The sequence below is a fragment of the Phocoena phocoena genome, chromosome 15 (genome assembly GCF_963924675.1).
Source record: "Phocoena phocoena chromosome 15, mPhoPho1.1, whole genome shotgun sequence".
Taxonomy (NCBI): domain Eukaryota; kingdom Metazoa; phylum Chordata; class Mammalia; order Artiodactyla; family Phocoenidae; genus Phocoena; species Phocoena phocoena.
Window position 1 is genome coordinate 38,902,982 of NC_089233.1, and position 22,162 is coordinate 38,925,143.

Sequence of the window (22,162 nt, forward strand, 5' to 3'; positions counted from 1 at the left end):
AACATTAACAGGGAATCACAGTAAATGCTGTTGGGCTGGAACCCCATGCTCTGACTTTTGACCCAGCAAGTCACCTGCTGATTTCCCGATAAAATCTCCGAACCTTTTAAACATAAGCGATGGCTTTATTTTAACCCCAGGGAGTATACTATTCAAGCATTGGGGTAGTCACTTAAAATTACCCAAACTATTATTAAGTTATGTTTCTCCTGTAACTTCCAGGGCTAAGTATTTTATAAAATGTTATTTATTTGCTGAAAAGACTCATATTTAGGAGAACATGAATTTAAATAGAGGAAAGATGGTTAACAAGCAGAAGTGTTTGGGGATCAAAATTCCGGGTCATTCTTCCTGGAAGGTGTGAGTGTCCACATTGCAAAAAGAGAAGGGAGATTTTCCATGTGTGTAGTGGACTGGGAATTGGGAAGCAAAGCACCAAGGTGCTGGGTTTCTATTTCCTGCACGGGTCTTACAAACCTGGGAGAGTATACACTGGGCATAGTCCAACCAATGTGCCTCCAGAGAGAAATGACGGAAGACAATCCAAAGCTCTACTTCCCGAGATGAGAATCCACTCTGGTAGATAAGGCAGTGAAGAACCATCTAGGAGTTGCAGATTCTGCCTCAACGACCATCTGCAGAGTCTAGGGACAGCATTCTCTCCTCCTCTCTGACCCCCTGCCCCACTGCCGGCACACGGGGCTGCCTGCCTGGAGGTTCCTTTGCTTCCTTAGAGGCACTGCCCCACACAGGGCCTTGTCTGTCCCCTCCAAAGCCCTGCCTTTCCCAGCCTCCCCAGTAACTGCAGGACCTTGGAGAGTTCTCCAATGGGGAGGTTGAGAGATGCACGTGCCTCATTTTCTCCAAGGTTCTGATACCCAGGGGCCCTTCCTCATGCAGAAACGGCAGGAGCGACAGCCTGGAGGGGGCAGGTTCGACCTCAGGGCTGCCCTGCACGCGAGGCATTTCCAGTCTCCTTCCCAGCTGAGCTGCGGCTGCACAGGGTTCCCACCACCCCCCAGACCAGCGCCTCTTGGGGAAGCCAAATAAGGGTCTGCTCACTTATGCAAACCAGCGTTGCTCCTCTTACAGCTTCTAAGACTTCAAGGTGGGGTAGCTGCCAGTCAGGCTGGAAGCTGCCAGTCAGGTGGGCAGCGCACGGCCTCCCTCCTTCGAAGGCCACTTACATGGACACTGACCTGGGCGTCCCTGGCCAGCCCAGGGGTTTCCGTGACAGCTGCCCCCGACACCAGTCACCGGATTAAAGAGATAGTAATTCAAGTGGGAGAAAAATCCTCTGGGGCTCTGATGAACTGCAGGTACGATGCCAGTCGACAGTGGGATTCATCTGCCAGAAACTCTAATCTGAAATTGGAAAGGGAAAGATACCCATTGAGAGGTGCCAGCTCTACCCAATTCTGCAATAGCAGAACATACCTGAAAACCCTATGGGTTCTTTGAGTGTGGTTTTCTGCTTTCCTTTTTTTCCCCTTTGTTTCTTTCCAAGAAACTTCTTTTCTAATTAAAAAATACCCAAGAGGGAGGGGATATGTGTATATGTGTGGCTGATTCACTTTGCTGTACAGCAGAAACCAACACAACACTGTAAAGCAACTATACTCCAATAAAAACAGAATAAAATAAGTCACTGCTGACCAAAGTAAAAAAATAATTGTCCTCTATAGAAAATGTATAAAAACATAAAACAGATTCAAAACTAGCTATATCACCATTCTTAATACTTTAACATATTTTCGACTTCAGTTCTATGTATATATTTTTAATAAAATTGGGCTCTTGTTGTATATATAGTACCCCCCTTCCATGTGTTATGTCATGAACATTTTTATATTATTAAATAATCTTCAAAACATGATTATAAGGGCTATATAGTATTGCCTCATGTGATAATTTACTTAAACTTTCCAATCCCCAATTCTTGGACAACTAGGTCGCTTCTAATGGGAGTCTCACTCTTAGAGGGAGTGTGACAGACAGTGACAAGGGTGGTAGAGGTCTCCAAACCACAACATGACAGATGAGACATTCAACTTGTTCAGTAATTTCTCCCATGAAAATTCCCACCAACGGGTGACAATTGCAGGAGGAGGATTTTAGTTCAGTTAAAGGAAGAACTATCTAATGATTAAGGAATAAATAAAAAGAATTAGCTCTCCCAGGAAGTAATGGGTTCTCCTTATCGGAAAATGTTTATGAGGAGAGTTGATGACCTTTTGGCGGGGATGTTGAGGAGATGACTTAAACTAGATGACATCTAAGAATTGACCAGAAAATGTGAGCTCTGGACAAAACTGCACAATTTGACAACTTCCATCCAAAGGAAGGTCTGAGTCTTCAGCAATTATCAAAACCCTTGCAAGTTTACAAACCAATTGTATCTAATTACACATGACTTTGAAAATGTCCTATGTCTTTTGTATAGGTGAGAAAACTGAACACCGAAATAGCTCATCCCTAATTCCTCAGCAGGGAACCTGAACCAGCTAGTTTTCACTAGTCACAGCTCTCCCTCATTCTGTGAAGAGCTGAGAGTGACAACTTTGAAGCTACTAACCAGATTTATCTTCTTTATTTTTAATTAAAATTTTTACACTATAATTAACGGAGTGAGCATGGCAAGTGGAGTAGACCTGTCCAGGAGGGCAATGAAATCAGTGGATGGTGATAAACTCGAAAATTGTTTGAGCAAAGGATTAACAGGCAGCTTCACACCTTGTTAGGTGACTTACTGGCTTGGATGTGAGAGCTAGCCCCGTGCCCTTCCAGTGGAATGCACTTTGGGGAGGTCTGTGTTTGGGTTCCCGCAGCAGCAGACCCGAGACAAGGGTTTCAGGGCAACTAGTTTATTTGGGAGGAAGGTCAGAGGAAGGGAGAGCGAGATGGGGAAGGGAAGGCAGCCAGTAAGGGGTGCATTTCAAACAAGTCACTATGGTGAGTGGCTGGAATCCCACTGGGGCATCTGTGAGATGACGCAGAAGATGTGCACCAGAGTTATCCCACTGGATGGGATACCCGGGAAGCTGGGGTATTTATATAGCAACCCCTATCAGTCATTGGTTGAGGGTTGGTCACAGGGGATGTTAACATCCCAGCTGCTCCTACTTCCCCACTGTCTTGGGAAACGCCCTCGGCAAACAGAAGTGGGTACAGGCAGCTGGAGCCCACCAAGGACGCAGAGATGACAGAAAGAGGCATAAGGCTGGGTCCAGGCAACGTCTGCCAGAGGGAGGATGCCTTGGAAATATATTAAAAGATTAAAATAAACAGAAATGTGCTCAGTGAGAAGTAAAAACCGTATCAGAGGTTCTTAGACAAATGTGACAAAAACTTCTTCATAATCAAGCCAGGTGAAATGTTTCCCAAAACAGAATTATTTTCAAAGCTTGTTTATTCTGTATATTAAAAGAAAAGACTCAAGGTAGGCTGGTTGTCCAGTGTTCTTTCTATTTAAACTGAGAATTTTAATCCTCTGAAAGCTGTAAATCAATGTATAAATGTAAGTCATTAGTGTTCATTTAATTCAACAAACCTAGCCTGTATCTGTTGAGTTAGGAGCAAAGGATAATAATGGCCACTTTTTTTGTTACCCTATTGTTCTATGATTGAATTTAATCGAGGAACCCAGTCTCGCTGGTAAATATTCACTATTCCAAATAAACACATTCACCTCCCTTCATCTCAATGGTAATAACATGAAATGAGTCTTGGCCGAGACCCTATTTTAGACCAACTTGAAACTGGGATTCCTTTACCCCGTCCTCTCTGGGTATTTGCTCCAGCTCAGTCAGGTGGCTGTGCGTTGGGCCTGCCATGGCCGAGCCCCAGAGGAAGAGAAACCAGACACAGGTGTTCTCCAGAGGAGCCTGAGGTCAGTCGGGACACAAGTGTGAGGCGTGGCTTGCAGGTGAGGGGTGGGCAGGCCGGGAGGTGGCCGTCTTTGTGCTGTGTGGCCCCCGTGCAGCAATGATCACGGGCCCATGTTCACGGTACAGGTCCAAGCCTGGGGTCCTTTCAGGCCTGCAGAATAGAGGGAGACACGTATTCAAGAACATGCAAGTGTGGGTGAGGCGGCCGCTTTCAGAGCATGGGGGCGACTGAAGCTGAGTATCTCCTGCTCTGCTCCAAAAGCAGGATACTTTGAGATGCTTTTGCTGCTGGAGCTAAGGAGGTGAAGAGATGGCTAGTGGTTCCGTAAAATCCAGAGAGAGCCTTCCCACTGGGGTGAGGGTTTTCTCAGAGGCAAGTAGCTTACTTAGGAGGAGACCCCAGCAAGCACGAGCCGGCTCTCCTGGCCTGCCCGCCGTACAAGCAGAGTAGGGTCAGGCAGGGTGGCTGTGCTGACCCTTGGAAAGCGGTGAAACCTGAAACTCAGTGAAACCTGAGTGTGACTCCCGGAAGCCTGAGTCTAAGATGTGCAACCTTAGACTCACCTGTTAAACCTCTTTGAACTTTAATCTCCTCGTTTGTGAAGTGGGCCAAAAGAGTATCGGGTGTGTTGTGGGGTATCGCGGAGATACCTGGCGGATAATAGATGCTCAATAAAAATCCATTTCCTTCTCAAAAGAGTTGAGATGACACGAAGCCAGCCTGTCCCGATGGAGAAGCAGGGACACGCCTCCAGAAAGCGGTGCAATTGCTCGGGGCACGCCCAGCGTTATCAAAAGAGAAAAAAGGGCACCTCCAGACTAAGCGTAAGATTGTGAGACTAGGAAAAGCAGAGGGCAAAGGTGGAGGTTACCAAAGTCAATCTCAAAGATCTATTTGAAAAATAAAAGATTGATCTGAAAAAGAGCAGCGAAGCAAACAGAAGGAACAGGGAGAGAGAAGCAATTACCCGCAGCCAGGATAGCAGGAAGGACGAGGCCCAGAGAGAGAATTTCTGATCTGTTTTTCTCTGTCACAGACCTTTGAACTAAAAGGATATTCACGGATATTCATCCCCTAGGTGGGTGAGGAATTGTACAACAGTAATTTTTCCAAATGAGTTTTCCTCCAGGCCAGAGAAACGACCTCTCCTGACGCCTAAGTGGAGCCCAGGAGCCCAGGCTCCTGCCCTGACGCAGAGAGTCCTGGCCCTTCTCACACTCGGGCCTCCACCTTTTAGCTTGGAAACTGTGGGTCACCCTCTGAGCAGCTCCAAAATCCTGTGCTGAGAATCTGTGTGGGTTCACGTGCTCTTCCTGAAGTTTTTCCGCAAATTCTTGGACGCAGCAAATGTGGAAGATTGCCTGGACTCCACTCCCCAACCTTCTCTCAGCTTCTGCTATGGGGCTCCACAGAACCTCCCTCTAAAGGGTGAAGTGTATTTCCCAGCCCTTGACTTTGGGCTGGGCCTTGTGACTTTTCTAAAACAATAGAATAATACAGAAGTGCCAGTGGGCCAGGTCAGAGGCCGTAAGCGGCCTTGTGGGGTCCTGCGTGCCTCCCTAGGCTTCTGCCATCACCATTAGAAGAGCAAGCATTGGCTGGCCTACAGGGACCCGGGGGGACGATGACAGGCTTGTGGAGAAGTGCTCCCTCAGCTGCCAAAGCCTAGAGCGCTGCCACCCGCATCCACCTACAGAACGGCAGGAAGAAGCTGAGCAGCCTCGCCGAGCCCCCCCCAAAATCAGCTGAACCCCAGGCAACCCCCAGCAGCAAGCAAGCACTGCCCAGATCCGCAGAGCTGCCCACCTGCGCCTAGCCTAGGTCACCTCGCTCCCGGCCGAACTGCAGACTCATGAGTGATACACATGCTTGCTGTTACATGGAGCTGACACATCGTGATGGTTTTGATACGGCAACTGTTACAGTCACCCACGCCGGACCCTCTTCCGGGTCCTCTCATGGTAATTGGGGCCCATCCCAGCCTAAGGAGAATATAGATTTCTCTGGCCGCACCTCAGACCTACTGAAACAAAACCTCTAGGAATAGAAGTCGTCACAGGTATTTCTTTGACAACATTCCCAGATTCTGATGATTAACTTCATCATTCATTTCGGCACTTTCCTCACTCGTTCATTCAGTCATTCATTTATTCATTCCACAATGCTATTCCCGGAAAATGTGTGACTCTATCACACAAGCTCTGTGTAGGGAAGTGAGTAACTTTTTTTTTTTCTTTAAGAGTAAAGTTAAAATTTACGGTAATTTTTTTTCTATATACAAAGAATTACAGTACATGTTTGTGGGGACTCCTAGTGCAGGGCTCCCCTCTTTTTCACTAAGAGTTCCACTTACCGCAGAAAATCTATCAGGCTGAAGGGGGGCAAAAAAAGTGATGGACCTCAGCTGACACCCGCTCTGCCCCTTTCTTAAAAATGTAAAGATAGATCTCTATTGTCAGCTTGTTTTGTTGCCAAGACTTAGCAAGCTGCTCTTCCATCAGTTCCTGTGTGCTGTACTCGCCCATCTTCAACAGTGAGTAACTTTTAAAGTTTGTGTCCTTCTTAACCTTTAGCACAGTCCTGAGCAGGCATTTAATAAATATTTGTTAAATTGCATTTCATATTAATTAATCATTCATACTGTGCAAATGAAATCAGGGGCTAAATCACATGATGGGCCTCTATCAGTGGTGATGGGAAGTGCTGGCATTCAGAGCTTCCTCTGACTCCCAGCTGTCAACCGTCTCCAGGTGGATGCCACCACCCCATTCCCCATAATGCGTGTTGCCAGTGAGGGGATAGAAGACCCCGGAACTAACTGAGGCCCCCATGGCTGAAGGCCTGAAGGGAATGGGATTCTCATTGTGGATAAAACCACCTACAGATAACCAAGAGCTCTTTCTTTTCTGTAATGTCTAGAACTCCTCAGGTTGGGGGAAATACAATTAAGTTCCCAGATGGGAAAAGATGAATTATGCTCTTTGGTTCAGTTCAAAATCTGGAACATCATTTATGCTCCAGGGCTGTTATTTCACCAACAGAAGTTCTTGGAAAAGAAAAAAGCCCACAAGGACCCACACTTTTCCATTCTTTTGATGGGTTCTGGCTGGTGACTGGCTTTGAAGAGGGGCCTTTGAGCTCCACGTGGCAGACGGCCGCCATGATGAAAGGGTGGCTGCTGGGCATGGGCCAGGCCTCAGCCCTGAGTGACTCAGATGCTATGAAGTATTGATTGCATGCATCACTTCAGGCTTTTAGGAGGATTAATATTTAAATAAGTACATTAATATTGCATATGAAACCGAGGTTTAAACAACCTTTGTGTCTTGTTGAAAGGAGCCGGCATTTTTTGATGTACTCATTAATGCTGGCCAGATCACAGTGAGCACTTGGTCACCAGGAGGCTAGACTGAATATTGGGGGTAAGAAATTTCTTTCAATCATTTGGACAGACCATCAGTCAAATGACTGTGATCTGACTCAACCCGTGTACTAGAGGAATCTATTTTTACAGGAACGTACTTTGACATAGAAACAGGAGAAAATAGAATCTTGATTAACTGAAAAGAAGCTACTTATTTGGACCTAGACTTACAACTGCAGACAAAAGCAAAGGGGAAAAAAATCTTGTTAGTAGATTTTTCCACATCGCTCAGTTGACTAGTTTTCTTCCATTGAACCTAGTCAAAAGTTAAGAGAACTGTATTGAGTTTCTACTGTGTTCAAGATATCGTGGTAGGGGCCTGGACTATAAAGTGTGAAAAATCTGTTCCCTGCCCTTGGGAAGCTCAGAGTTCAGTGGGGGAGGCACACAAGTAAGTATGACGTGATGTCATTACATCATGACATGCCCAGTCCTGTCCTGGAAGGAAAAACACCGCCCGCTATGGGAAAACAGCAACAAGAACAAGCAAGTTGGCCCTAAATTTTAGAGGTGGGAAGATACTTAAATGCATTTAAAGAATGTTTTCTTGGGTTGATACAGCATAGGAACTCATCTAGAAGCTTGATCTATATGATACTGAACAAAGGGTCATTGGATTATAATTGGTTTTTCATCTGGAGCTTTGTTTCTACCGAGAAGCCTAGACTAAAAGTAACCCATTAAAATTATTTTCTTATCCCCAAATTCCCTAAAGGTCAGTGACAGAGTCTCTTCAACTAAATGTGAGTGTCTTAAAGACTAAGATAATATCTTCCAATGCCTTTGTTCATGAGAAACTCAACCAAAGCCTTCATTCCCCAAGGAGATCATTAATAGAAATTCTTCTATAAATGAATGACTGAATTGTGGATGGATGGATGGATGCATGCATGCATGAATGGATGGATGGGGGGATGGATGGATGGAAGGGGGGACGGATGGATGGAAGGGGGGACGGATGGATAGATGGATGGATGGAAGGGGGGATGGATGGATGGAGGGATGGATGCATGGATGCATGGATAGATGGATGGATGGGAGGATGGATGGATGGATAGGGGATAAATGGATGGATAGAAGCGGGGATGGATGGATGGAGGATAGATTGATGGATGGATGGATGGATGGATGGACAGTGGATGGATTGATGGGGGGATAGATGCTATTGAAACTATTAGGATTTGAGAGGTGCTTGTGTCCAGTCCCTCACTCAATACACAGGTGGAAACTGAGGCCCAGGACAATTGTGAATGGCCGGAGGCCGCACAGCAGGTTAGAGCAGAGCCTGTCCTGGACTTGGGTCTCCAGCATCTCCTGATCCTGAAGCATGGCTGCACCCACTCACAGTTCACACCACAGGGCGAAGGCACACATCAGGCCAAACCTGGCCCTGGCAGGGAAGCACCTGTGGGTCCCCCTGCAGGAGCTTCAAGCCCCTCGGCCCCTCTCAGCACAACCTTCCCCTGCCAAGTCCTCTCAACCCACCCTCTGCCACTACTACCCCTCATTCAGCCACCAAAGAGAGCCCTTGGGAGCAACGTCTGCCTCTCCAACCCCTTGAACCTGATTTCCGTGCCCACCCTGGCATTGGTCTGGTTTTGCCTCCAGCTCCCAGCACCTGTTGCTCTTTTGGAGGGTTGCCCTAGGGCTCCTTGAAACTGCTCTGCCCCACACGCGTGGAGACCTGATGAGACTGGGAATGTCCACCCTGTCTTGGCACCCGTTAACCCTTGGCTGGCTGTGGGAGCATGAAAGCCTTGTCTCAGGCTGGGAAACCTCTGGGCTGTAACCAGCCCTCCAGGGCCCCCTGCCGGACTCACCCGAAATCACACCCTGGCTTGGCTTCCTCCCTGCTCTGGGCTGCCTCCCTGGCTCCTTCACTGATTTCCCCTGGGAGCACATCTTTAATAAATCACTTGCGCACAAGTCTTCATCTCAGAGTCTGCACTGGGAATCCTGACCTCCTTACATCTGAGCAGTCTGGAGCTTCGGGCAAAGCAGAATTTTCCATCCTGCGTGGCCAAGGCAGAGAGAATCTCTGACGTAGAAATAAGATTAGCTTCTCAACCACGGTAACCCTGCTGGCTCCTAACCTACGGGAAATTATTTTTTACAAAGAAAGAACCCTTAATTACCAACAGATAATTAAAACCTGAAGCCAAGTGCAGGAAGCAGGGGCTTGGGTCTGAGCAACGTTGCTCACCATTGTCTCCAGGAGGGTGGGGAGGCCTGTACTTTGGATGTCACGCACACACAGCCCCTCCACACTGAGTGCTCTGCTATGCAGAAGAATAAGATGTATTACAGTGTGTGGGAGATGTTTTCATTAAGCTATGGAAATAGGAGGCTTATGTTTTAGAGCTCAAACGTTGCCAATTTTTTAAATAAGAGGTTTAGTGTAAATCTCAGCTATTCAGGGAGCAGCAGCTCGAGGAGTCCCATTGAGTCACTGTGAGCGAAAATGCCGCATTTGATCTTCATGGTCCTCAGTTTCCCCATCTGTAAAACAGGGATGATCTTCCTACTTCAGAATCAAAGGAATATGATGACTGGCCCTATTACTGATATGAACAGTGGGTCTTCGTTGATCTATCAAAAAATATACATGGAACTCCTCAGCATGCTAAAGGCATGGATGCCCATCTGGTACTGGTCCTGGGCCTTTTCTCCACCATCCCCCACAAAGGCGCACACACATGTCCTCTCTTGGACTTGTAGAGAATGTTCCAGAAGCCTCAGCAGGAAGGAGCCAGTCCCTGTGTGGGTGCCAGTGTGGTGACCAGGCAGGCACTGAGTCATTTGATACAGTCAGTACCTTGCTGGGATTCTTACCAGGCACCTTACAAATAAGAAATATGTTCTCTGTGAATAAGACCATAGCCTAAGCTCATTAACTCTTCAAAAACTAGTCACTTGTTAGCAATTGCAATTATTCTATCCTACATGATGGTTTGGTGTGGGAGTTTTCACTGTTTCTTGTTTGGTCTTAGCTCACAAATCCATCCCCCCCCCCCCGCCACACATGGAGAGTTGACTGTTTGTAATGAGTGTAAGATCCCTCTTTTCTCCCTGCCTTGGTCCTGATACTTTGATCCCTTTGGTCTTGAGCAGCTTCTTTGGAAACGTGGAGGTTCTCTACCTGGCAATTTTTTAGAAGGTGCTATGTGCCTGGTTTTGTGCTTTGCATGTATTATTGCATTTAATCTGCATGTTAAACCAGCGAAGTAGGCGCTTTCTCATCCACCTCCCACAGAGAGGAAACTGAAGATCAGAGAGGTTAGTGATCTGCCCTAGCTCACACAGCCAGCGAGGGGTGAAATGTGAAGTTCACGATCTGTCAAGCAACTTTGTTCAACTTAGCCCCCCTCCAGGCTCCCACAGCTCAGCCAGTGGCACCGCCGTGGACCCAGTGACAAAGCCTGGAACACAAGAGTGGTCCTGGACTCCTCTCTTTACCTCTCTCCTCTCAGCCACCAGATCTGCTAGTCCTAGCCCCTCTCTGCAACAAATCTGCTTCTCTGTTTCTGCCACTGGCATCCAGGACCAAGCTGTCATCACCTCCCCCCTGGGCCCCATGAAAGCCCCAGCTTCCTGCTGCCACTTTTGCCCACTGCAATGCCATCTCCCCAAAATAACCAGAGAGGGGGACTTCCCTGGTGGTCCAGTGGTTAAGACGCTGTGCTTCCAATGCAGGGGGTGTGGGTTCAATCCCTGGTCAGGTAACTATGATCCCACATAGCAGCCGAAAAATAAAAAATAACCAGAGAGTTATTACAGAGGGAAAAAACGACAAGAGGCCAGGTCACACCCCCAATTAAACCCATCCAGGGGCTCCTTCTGCACCCAGAGTCATACCCCTCCCTCCCTGCGAAGGTCCACGGGTCCTGGCTCCGGCCACCCTTTCAACCTACCTCCTGCTCCCTCAGTATTTATCAAGCTCTACGATTGCAGGATTTGTCCTAATTCAAGACTTAGAAGGTTCATATGCTGAGTCTGTTTCAACCTGTGCTTTAGTCCCTTCCTAGCTCTTAAAACAGTTTGTAGTTAAGTATTTGGTTTTTGGGTTTTGTGCCTCCCATTGGAATATCAGCTCCAGGAGCTGACAGGGGTCTTCTCTACCTCATTCACCTCTTCACCCTCAACAAAGCACAATGGCCTTGACCAATATGCATTGGACGACAGGCTGATGAAGAAATGCTTTCCATTTCCCTTTCTTTAGCCTGTACCCCCTAATTTCTTCTGGTCATGCTTTGTCCTCACAAAACCCCTCTCCCTGGCTTTGCTATGCTCTTTTTGTTCTGCTCATAGAAGAAATTATTTATGTGCACCTCCATAAACACTATGAAAGGAAGCTTCTGGTCAGTGCACCAGGAGTATGGTCTGCACAGGAAATGAGCACTAGTTAGTACTTGCCGGCTTCTGGGAAGAACTGCTATATTTCTTCATAGCCACAACCCAAGGAACAGGAACCCCCCCTCTACCCAGGCTGACTTGTGTTCCTCGAGAGAGGAACTAGAAAAAGCAACAGCCATGGTTGTCTTGATGTTTAGCTCATTCATTTGTTTTAGGCAATTGACAATAACCATTCGACTTCTCCAAGCATGCGTTTTCAAGCTAAAAAAAAGTAACCTAGGTTCTTTATACTCTGTTAAGTATCTAAAAGATTTAGAAAATTGAAAAATAAAAAAGCTGTACATGGACATGTTCTTAGCTGGTAAGCTTTGCTTATACACTATTCTACCAGGAGAAGGGAATTCCCGACATATAAGACCTCTACTCACAGGACTCTCCTAAGAAACATGTGGTGTCATGTGTTCTCATGATTAATATTAAACTCAATGCACCATATATACAAATCCTTCCAAAGGAAAACAAACCTGCCCTGGAAACAAAGCTTATAATTATAATCACAGATGCTCTTTGTTCCTCACAGGGAATGCTTAAAATATCAATTTAAATGCAAATGAATCTTATCATTCCAAATTAGGCCCATTCCATTGTGTTGAAATTAATATAGAAAATAATTTTGAACACTAAATTATGAGTAATTAATGTTGACACTGTGAAAAAATGCACTCTTTCTTTGAAATTCTGGGGAGGGGCAAACTTGTCTGTGTGTGTGCTGTGTGGGCTGTAAGTAGTGCGTGGCAGGGCTAATTTGCAGGATTAACACAGCAGGAATAAGGGGAGGGAGATGCATGGCAATGATACATCTTAGCTATTCTTTGGGTCTAAGGAAACACACTTACATGATATTTAAGAATAAATTATACCACGTATACTAAAGAGCTGAAGAATTAAAGGAGAGCTTGAAGAATTAAAATCTTTCCCTTAAATATCAAAACAAAAAGGACCTGTGTCTCCTCTATCATCTAATCTAGGAGTTGGCAAATTATGATCCATAAGCCGGCCACCTCTTTGGGTAAATAAACTTTTATCGGAACCCAGCCACGTCCATTTGTTGGCTAATTGTCTAGGGCTGCTTTCACAGTACAATGGCCAAGTGGGGTAGTTGTAACAGAGACCATCAGACCTGCAAAACCTGAGATTTTCACTATTCGACTCTTTAAGGAAAAGTCTGCTGAAATCCCCTGATGTAATCTGCTGTGCATCAAGACATAGGAAAATGGCTTATCTTAGAAACATGCGTCCAGAGAGTTGCAATGCGGGTCCGATCAGAGCTGTACCACTTTCTAGCTGTGGGGTATCTGACAAGATGCTCCACATGTTGGGGGCAGAGCATCCTCATTTGTAGGCTGAGAAAGTTGGACTCTTGTCTGCTGGAACTCTAAAATCTTATGAGAAACTCTCCTCCCTTCCAGTAATATCGCTGATTAAGAAACAAAAGCTGAAATAGTTTTCTAAGGAAATGAAATTGTCAAGTAGTTTGAATTTACTTAAATCGCTTTTGAGAATGACAGACATAAAGTCAAAGTTATGCTACTTTTCCACGCATAACGCTCTCTACGTTAACCGCTGTGGCTGAGTGATTTCAGAGAGTTTTGCATTTGTTTACTGTCTTAGTACGTATTCCTCCAGAAACCAACCCTGAGGCTCGGATAGTTTATTTGAGAGGTGGTTCCAGGAAGCAAGGGCAAGGGAAGGAGTCCAGACAGGGCACGTTTTAAGTAAGTTAGTGCCGTGGAGCTCAGGTCTGCTGGGAAACCCTGGGCTGTGGGTTAGACCATGAGGGGGAAAGAGTTGGGGTACTAATACACCAACTCCCATCAGTAGTTGACTGAGGGCGGCTATCAATTTCCTCTTCTTCTGGGCTGCCACGCTCACGGGCAGACGGGGCTCCTGAGATAGAGATGGAAATCTGACAGAGGAAAGTTGAGTCAGAATCGAAAGGCTAAAAGCAACGGGTCGTGAATAGGATACCCAACAACATCTGCTAATTACAAGTCTCCAAACTTTCTAATCACACATCCCATCCATAAAAATGTTTGAGCAGGCTCACCAAGTATAGTCATAGTTATTTATTCACACAGTGTATGTACTACTCTAGCGATGGACTGTGTACATTATAAAACATACTCAAGAGAGACAGTTTTAAAGATAAAATAAAAATTTTTTAAGTTATAATGCACTCTCATGTTCATGGCAGCATTAGTCACAAGAGCCAAAAGGTAGAAGCAACACGAGTGTCCATCAAGAAAAGAATGAATAGACAAGATGTGGCCCATGCATATGATAGGATATCATTCAGCCTAGTGCATGCAACACTGTGGATGAAACTTGAGGACATTATGCTAAGTGAAATAAGGCAGTCACGAAAAAGAAAAATACTGTATGATTTCCCTTGCTTGAGGTACCTAGAATAGCCAAGTTCATAAAGATGGAAAGGAGAATGGTGGTTGCCAGCAGCTGAGGGAACTGGGGAATGAGGAATTATTGTTTAATAGGTAGAGCATTTCAGTTTTGGAAGATGAAAAGTTCTGAGACTAGCAGATGTAAAAAAAACATAGCCCAGCAAAATGTAAATATACTTATCACTGCTGGACTGCATGTTTTATAAGGGTTAAGATGAGTGATTTTATGCTGTGCCTTTTTTACCGCAACTGAAAATAAATACATAATTTTAAAAATCAAGCTAAAACAAAGAAGTTGTAATATTTTCTCCCCACACCCCAGTGGATCATCTTACACATCCCCTGGGGTGGGCGTGCCCATTTTGAAGACCTTTGCACTCACTAGCCAGTGTGTAACCCTGTCCAGTGTGATCAGTAAGAGGTTCTGAATAGAAACTCTTTGGGCTAGCTAGATGTGATGATTTCTCTCTTCAAGGGAGACGAAACAGTACAACAGAAATGGCACTGAGAAGGTCCATGCAAACAGGTGGCTCTGGGTCCAGTCCCGCTCTACTGACTTAGTTACTGAGATTTGAGCCAAGTTAACCAACCTCTCTGGGTTGTACATTCCTCAAATGTAGAAGAAAGATAGTAATATCTTTTCATTTAGTCATTCAACAACTATTTATTGAGTGCTATACTTTATAACAAGATCTATGGTATATTAGTTACCTAATGTAATATTTGGTATATAATATTTGGTATGTTAGTTACCTATATTATATTTGCTGCAGAAAAATTACTCCCAAAACTCGGACATACAGTATCTGTGGGTCAGGGATTCTGGAACAACTTGGTTGGATGGTTCTGGTTCAGGGTCTCTCGAGGTGTCACCAGGGCTGCATCATTTGAAGGCCTGACTGAGGCTGGACCTTCTGCTTCCGAGACCGATCACGTGGGGGTGGCTGTTGGCAGGAGGCCTCAGCTCCTCCCTGCCCACTGTGTGGGTCTTTGTTGACTGCTTGAGAATCCTCATGACTGGACAGCCGTGATCTGAGAGGTCTGTCTCTCACCATCTAGCTGTCGTGCAGCATCCTTTTGGTTGCATGTGTCAGTCTTGCTCACTGTGGGAGCCTCCGTGCAAGGTCATGAACGCCGGGAGGCCAGACTCACTGGGGGCCGGGCTGCATGCATTGATGAACAGAGTGGATGTGGTCCCTACCCTCAAAAACCTTTTTGCCTGGAAGGGTCTCCAGACAGACTCCAAATAAATAATTACAGAAACAATTGCTTATTTACAGCTGTGGGGCTTTGCTGTGATGCAAGAGTGCTGGTTCCTGTAAATGTGTTTTATGTGAAGAACTTGATCTCATTTGCTGGGTGAGGGAAGATTTCCCTGGAGAAGAGACACTTATGCTGATGCCTGAAGTATGAGGAAGAGTTAGCCAGGTATCTGGCAGCAGAGGGAACAGCTGTGCAAAGGCCTTGAGGCAGAAATATGCTCAGCCCTTTCAAGCATCTGAAGAGAGCTGCTGTGTGTGTTGGGGGCGGGATGGGGTGGATGCAGGAGCATATCAATATCAATCCAGGGAGAAAACAGCCTGAGCGACACTGGAGATGCAGAAAGAGACCTGATTGTGTGGACTTTGTGGGCCATAAAGATTTTCTACTTCATCCTAGAAGCAAAGGGAAAATTTTTCTTTTGGGTGATCTTGTGGAGTGGGGGTGTGACATGAAATGATATGCCTGGGTTTGGTAATTTTCAAAGATCTGTCTGCTTTGGAGATGGAACGGGGGTGGGCAAGAATGGAAGCAGGGAGACCTCATAGGGGGACTTTTCTAGGAGAAATTATTTTTAAAAGAGCTGTCTTTTTTTTTTTTTTTTAAGAGAAAGCAAAAGAACATGTAACACTGAATTTAGGAGACGCTAACTAAATATTACTTCCCTCTTCCTCTCAAAAAACAAACAGCTCAGGAACATTTAAAATAAGGTGGTATCTGCAAACTAAATATTTCTAAATAGTAGGCAAAAATATTGTTAAATAATGTAGGCCTTACTAGACATCGTGTAAGCTCAGGGTCCATAAGGAGCCTCGTCCTGGAAACACGGAAGAGGATTCAGTAGCAATCTTAACGCTTTGCTCCACTGTCAGCAGGAACCCGGACCAGCCCACAGAGAGCTCTGAATAGCATTTATGATCCTTAATCAGCAAGCACGCAGCGTTGATCTGGAAATTAATTGGCCGCTTAGGTTTTTCACACACCATGGACAGTTAGATATTACAAAGATTTTGACAGGAATATATTTAGTGGCAGCATCACTGATGTTCCGTCACAAGCAGAGACCTATATCCACTTTGGGGCTCGTTATATCCTGAGTGACAATGGGTTCTTAGCAAATCTCTTTTGATGATGATGATGAACCACATTGCTCAGTGTCTTTAGCAGCTAGTGAGGAATTGGACCAGAGCTGGGGTTTTCTAAATATGATCCACTATACTATTATTTATTTAACTGTCTTTACTTAATTGACTCACTCATTTATCAGATTGCTTTTATGGGTAATTATATGTTTACCACCGTAGTGGAAAACCTCACTTTCTATGCAAATAGGACAATCTTTAAAAATAGATACAGTCCACCCCAAATCCCCTGTGTGCGCCCCAAGAAATGCTGGGCTGCGATGTGCTTGTAGCAAAGATCTCAGAACGCGTAGCCAGGGTCATGGGTTCCCACAGCTGTGTGAGTATGCAACGCACAGCAGGTGGTGCAGGGAAAGGATGGAGAAGGAAAAGAGGATGGTTTCTCAGGTGAACAACAGTGAATATCTGCTCCAGCTACAGGGACCACCAGCTAAGAGACAGAGAGAGACTAGTCTTCTGGACTCACCTCCTGGGCCAGGGACCAGGACTCAGTTATCTGGGGAGGGGCAGGGAAAGAAATAGGTGTGAGCTCAGTACTGTGTTTACAGCTGCTGAAAGATTCCTTTAGCCTTTACTCTATTAAACAATATTTGCAGATGTACATAAAGGTGGGTGTTTTCAGGGGCAAAACCTACTTTCAACTTCATACATTGCTAGTGGGAATGTCAAATGGAACAATCCCTTTGGGAAAAGGCGTGGCAGTCTCACAAAGTTAAACACACACTTACTGTACAACCAGCAATCCCACACTAAGTACTCACCAAGGGAAAATGAAAACATATGTTCATTAAAAGACATATACAAGAATGTTCATAGCAGCTTTATTCCTCTTTGTAAAAACTGGAAATAATTCAAATGCCCACTAACATGTGGAAGGACAAATAAAATTGTAACATCTTCATATAATGGATACTGTTTCACAACCAAAGGAATAAAGCTACCGATGCAAACAACAAAGTAAGCAAATCTCAAAAATGTTATGTTAGTTAAAAAGGCAAACACAAAAAGTACAGTACTCTCTGGTTCTATTTACATCAAGTTCTAAAACAGGCACAATTAACTTACAGTGATAAAAATCAGAAGAGGGGTTGACCAAGGTGGATGGAGGGCATGAGAGAACTTTCCGAGGAGGTGAAAATGTTCTATATCTTGATTGCCGTGATGGCTACATGGGGGTGTATGTTGCCAAAACTCATAGAGATGAACATTTAACATCACATATTTTGCTATAGGTAAAATATACTTCAATTTTTTTTAAATACAATTTTTAAAATTACCTATTAGCAAAAGAGCTGATGTAGAAATGAGTTACTACTGAAAATGCCCTGTGAATGTGGAAAGAAGCAGAGGGGAAGTAGCCCATCTCCTGGGAGAGGTGCTTTCTCACTGGCCCTGGGAGAAGACAGGTGCCTGCCCTCCTCCCTCCAATCTCTGGAAGGGGTGTAGTTTAATGATTCTGAAGTCTTAGAACCGCATCACTCTGTATAGAATACTACTCAGCTGTAAAAAAGAACAAAATGTTGCCATTTGCAGCAACATGGATGGATTTGGAGGGCATTTTGCTAAGTGAAATAAGTCAGACAGAGAAAGACAAATACTGTATGATATTTATATGGAGAATCTTAAAAATGCAACAAACTAGTGAATAAAAAAAGAAGCAGACTCACAGATCTAGAGAACAAACTACCGGTTTCCGGTGGGAGACAGGGAGGGGTAATATAGGGGTGCGGGAGTGGGAGATACAAACTACTGGGTATAAGATAGGCTAAAGGGTGTATTGTACAACACGGGGAATATAGCCAATAGTTTGTAGTAACTGTAAATGAAAAGTAGCTTTTAAAATTGTATAAAAATTTTGAAAAAATTTTTAAAAGAACTGCATTATTCTTGCTTTATTCCATATTTTCATTTTTAATATAGGAGGCTTGCTCATCATAAAAAAAGATTCAGACTGTATAGCAGTGTAAATAAAATTAAAACTCAATTTCTCTTCTCTCCCCTCTCCTATCCTCCCCTACAAAACCTGCTCACTTCTCAGTTTTCGTGATGTAGCTGTTTTGTGCGGATCCTTCCAGATTTTCTTCCCCCAAACTGGAATCATACAGCAGATCATATTGTGCAATCTGCTGTTATGTCCCAACATCTTCTCTCCCATAGAATAGATACATTGTAATTTGTTCAATCGAGCCCCTCAAAATTGTCTTTTTGATTCTCCCCCAATATTTTGCTATGATAAACTATGGAATGACTATGTTGCCTTGAACATAGATCTCTGAGTTCTTGTGTGAATATCCTTGTAGAATAAATTCCTAGAAGTAATATTTCTGGGTCAAGGAGTATGTGCAATTTTAATTTTGATAAAGTTTATCAAATTATTCTCTAAAAAGTTTGAATTAATTTACAGTCCTCCCAAGAGTATCACTTTTTGTTTGGATCTCAAAGAGAGGGACAATAAAGTGAAGAGAATACTGCAATGCTGAAACACTCTCCAATGCCCTTGAAAAACAAAAGTAATGCAGGGGCCAACACATCCCTATTTTCACTGCTGATCTGAAATTTCCATAATGAGGAAATAAAACACATCATTAAAAAAAAAAAACACTCAGGCTATGAGATTAATGAGAGTTGAGAGGTATGACTTGAACATTTGCTGGTTAACAGAGTTACAGAAACACTGTTACGTCAATTACAGTAATTAACCAGAGATGAAGATGTATCACAGGGACCCTCTTTGCCAGCCAAGTCTCAACCTAAGTGCTGAGTAATGAGCTGCTGGTGGGGACGGGATGGCGAGAACTGGCTAGACTGAGAAAAGGATGCAGTTCTCATCCTCCAAAACGTGTACTGGGTTCTCAGAAACACAGAATTCCATCCTGCCTCGGCTTCCCCAAAAAAACCCTGCCTCATACAGCTTGCCCTTCAGGAAATAGGACAGTTGCCAACAAACACATCTTGGCTGTATTCCCAAGGTATTTTTCTTCCTTAAGTGGAGTTAAACTCTTTCTGAACCTGAAAGAATATGACCCTGAAGGAAACAGAGCCTGTCCCTGAGATGAAATGCACAAACAGGAAAAAAAAAAACAGAGGCAGTGCTTCAGCATCTTGCCCACCAGGTCAGAGAGAATTCATGACCCACCTAGTAGTCAATTGTGTTGGAAATAGTTCTTTAGAATGGGGGAAAAAAAGATTTGAGAGAAATGGCTGTATATTCCCAAGCTCTAACTAGAAATCATATTACATACTCCACCAGGATAAGAGCACTTCACTTAATACCGCTTAAAATCACTCTAGTGTGGGAGCCAATTGCTATTTTCTCAATTCACTTTTTATTTACAGAAAGTAAAGTGTATTCTTTTTGGTGCACCATCTTATGAGTTTTGACAAATGCATAAAATCATGTAACCACCACCACAACTGATAGACGGAACACCTCCATCACCCCCACCCCTGCAAAATCCCCGTATGCTGCCCCTTTGTGGTCAACCCACTGCAGCCCCACCCTCAGTCCCTGGCAACCACAGATCTGTTTTCTGTCCCTGTAGTTTTGCCTTCTCTAGAGAATCTCATATACAGGGGATCCTACAGTAAAAAACAAAACAAAACAAAAAAGTAGAAGTCTTTTGAGTCTGGTTGTTTTCATGCATATGTGATCCATCCATGCAGTTGTGTATATGAGCATTCATTCCTTTTTATTGCTGTGTAGCATTCCATTGTGTGGACGTACCACAATTCGTTTATCCATCCTCCACTTGCAGGACATTTGGATGACTCCCAGTTTGGGCAATTATAAATCAAGTCACCATAGATGTTCACATACAGGTTTTTGTGTGAAAATTAGATTTCCTTTATCTTGGGATTGCTGTGTCGTTTGCTAACCCAACTGCTAGTTAATCTCCAGAAAATATAAATGTCCCGAGAGTGCAAGGAGCCTGGAAACATTTCTGTTGCCTCTAGGGTGAGAATGCCCTTCTCCAGGAATATTGTTTTCACACAGCATGGGTCTGGGAGTAAACGTCCATTCTAGCTGGGATTGGGAACTCAGGGTGTGCACTCTGATGCCTTCAGTCCAGTGAGTTCAGAAAATCACTTGCCCATTTTTGTTTTAGGCCCTAAGTCAAGCTAAACCAAGACACTTCCTTTCCTTTCTTTTTCCCATCAACTTTTGTATCTTAAAAGTCTCATTAAGATTTACACATAAATAGATATTGGGATTTTTAACTGAATGAAATAAATTTCAGCAGAAGTCTGATCATTTTTCCATTTGAATTTTTAAAATATATGCAGTCCCCAAATTTGAACATTAAATGTGAATTTATGTGATTATATTCCCAGAAAGCTAAAAAAAGTCTAAATCACCATAATTATATATTCCCTATTATGTCTCAACTCAAACATAAATTTTGATGATTTGTCTTCAAAATGATAAATATTTTAAACGTTTCCTCTTTTCTATCACAGTTGAACACCGCTGAGTTAAATCCAGTGACTGTTAGGTTGAGGCTAAAGGTTCGCTGTTTGTAGCAAAGCTAATGATTTCTATCTTGCTTCAATTGAATTAAGTTTATGAGACCTCTATTTTTATCTCTAATATCAGCTTATTTTATTTTTCCATTTTCCACTTGTTCTTCTGAAACAATAAGGGCAAAATGCAATTAAAATATGCAAATAATGCTGCTGACAGCACCGCCTTTGCTAAACATGGTATAAATAAAGTGGTATGAAGCTGGTGCATGTAAAAGGAGGCCTGGGAATATCAACATTTAATATTCAAAAATACAAGTAGTGAAAAGGTGAATATTTAAAGGTTTGGAAACCCTTGGAAACATACTTGTGCTGTTTTGCCCAATTCCAAAAACAAACGATCTTATTTTAATAATTTTGTTAAGGTACAGAAAATGAGCACACTCCACCTGATTAGTCCCATAACATCAGATGACACTGGAGTCAACAAAATAATTTAGACAATTCTTGTCACTAGTTCATTCACTCATTCAATGTGTAATGAAAGTCTGCTCTGTGCACTGTGGCATCAAAAGATACACTCCACACCCTTGAACCGCTTACTGTGAACTGGAGGGGATGGAAAAGTGAGGTGAGGGCTGTGAAGGGACATCTACCCACAGCAGAGTGTCACCCGAAGAGAGGTGACATCTGAGCTGACTCAAGTGAGCCCAATTGAGGGAGGAGAGAGTTCCAGACAGACGCCACAGCATGGAGTTCAGACACGGCTGGATGGAGCTGCATGCCGGGGAGGGGGGAAGATAACAGTAGAGCCGCATGTTAGCTCCTAGGGCTGCTGTAACACACACCACAAACTGGGAGACTTAAGACGACAGAAGCAGGTTCTCTCACAGTTCTGGAGGCCAGAGAACAAAATCAAGGTATCAGCAGGGCTGGTCCTTTGGAGACTCTGAAGGAGAGCCTGCTCCCTGCCTCTCCTAGTTTCTGGTGGTTGTGGGCAGCCCTTGGTGTCCTCGGCTTAGAGACCAATCAGTCCAATCTCTGTGTCCATCTACACCTGTCCCCCTCCTCGCTGTGTGTCTTTGTGTCTCAGTCTCTTCATATGACTTTCTTATCAGGATACCAGTCGTGGGACTTAGGATCCACCGAATCTAGCAGGACCTCATTTAACTTGT

General features: G+C 44.2%; 1 protein-coding gene across 2 annotated transcripts in view; it reads left to right on the forward strand.

Moving 5' to 3' along the window:
- Positions 1 to 22,162, forward strand: part of PCSK2 (proprotein convertase subtilisin/kexin type 2) — a 211,195-nt gene that overhangs the window by 125,310 nt on the left and 63,723 nt on the right. The gene's annotated exons all lie outside the window — the stretch shown is intronic.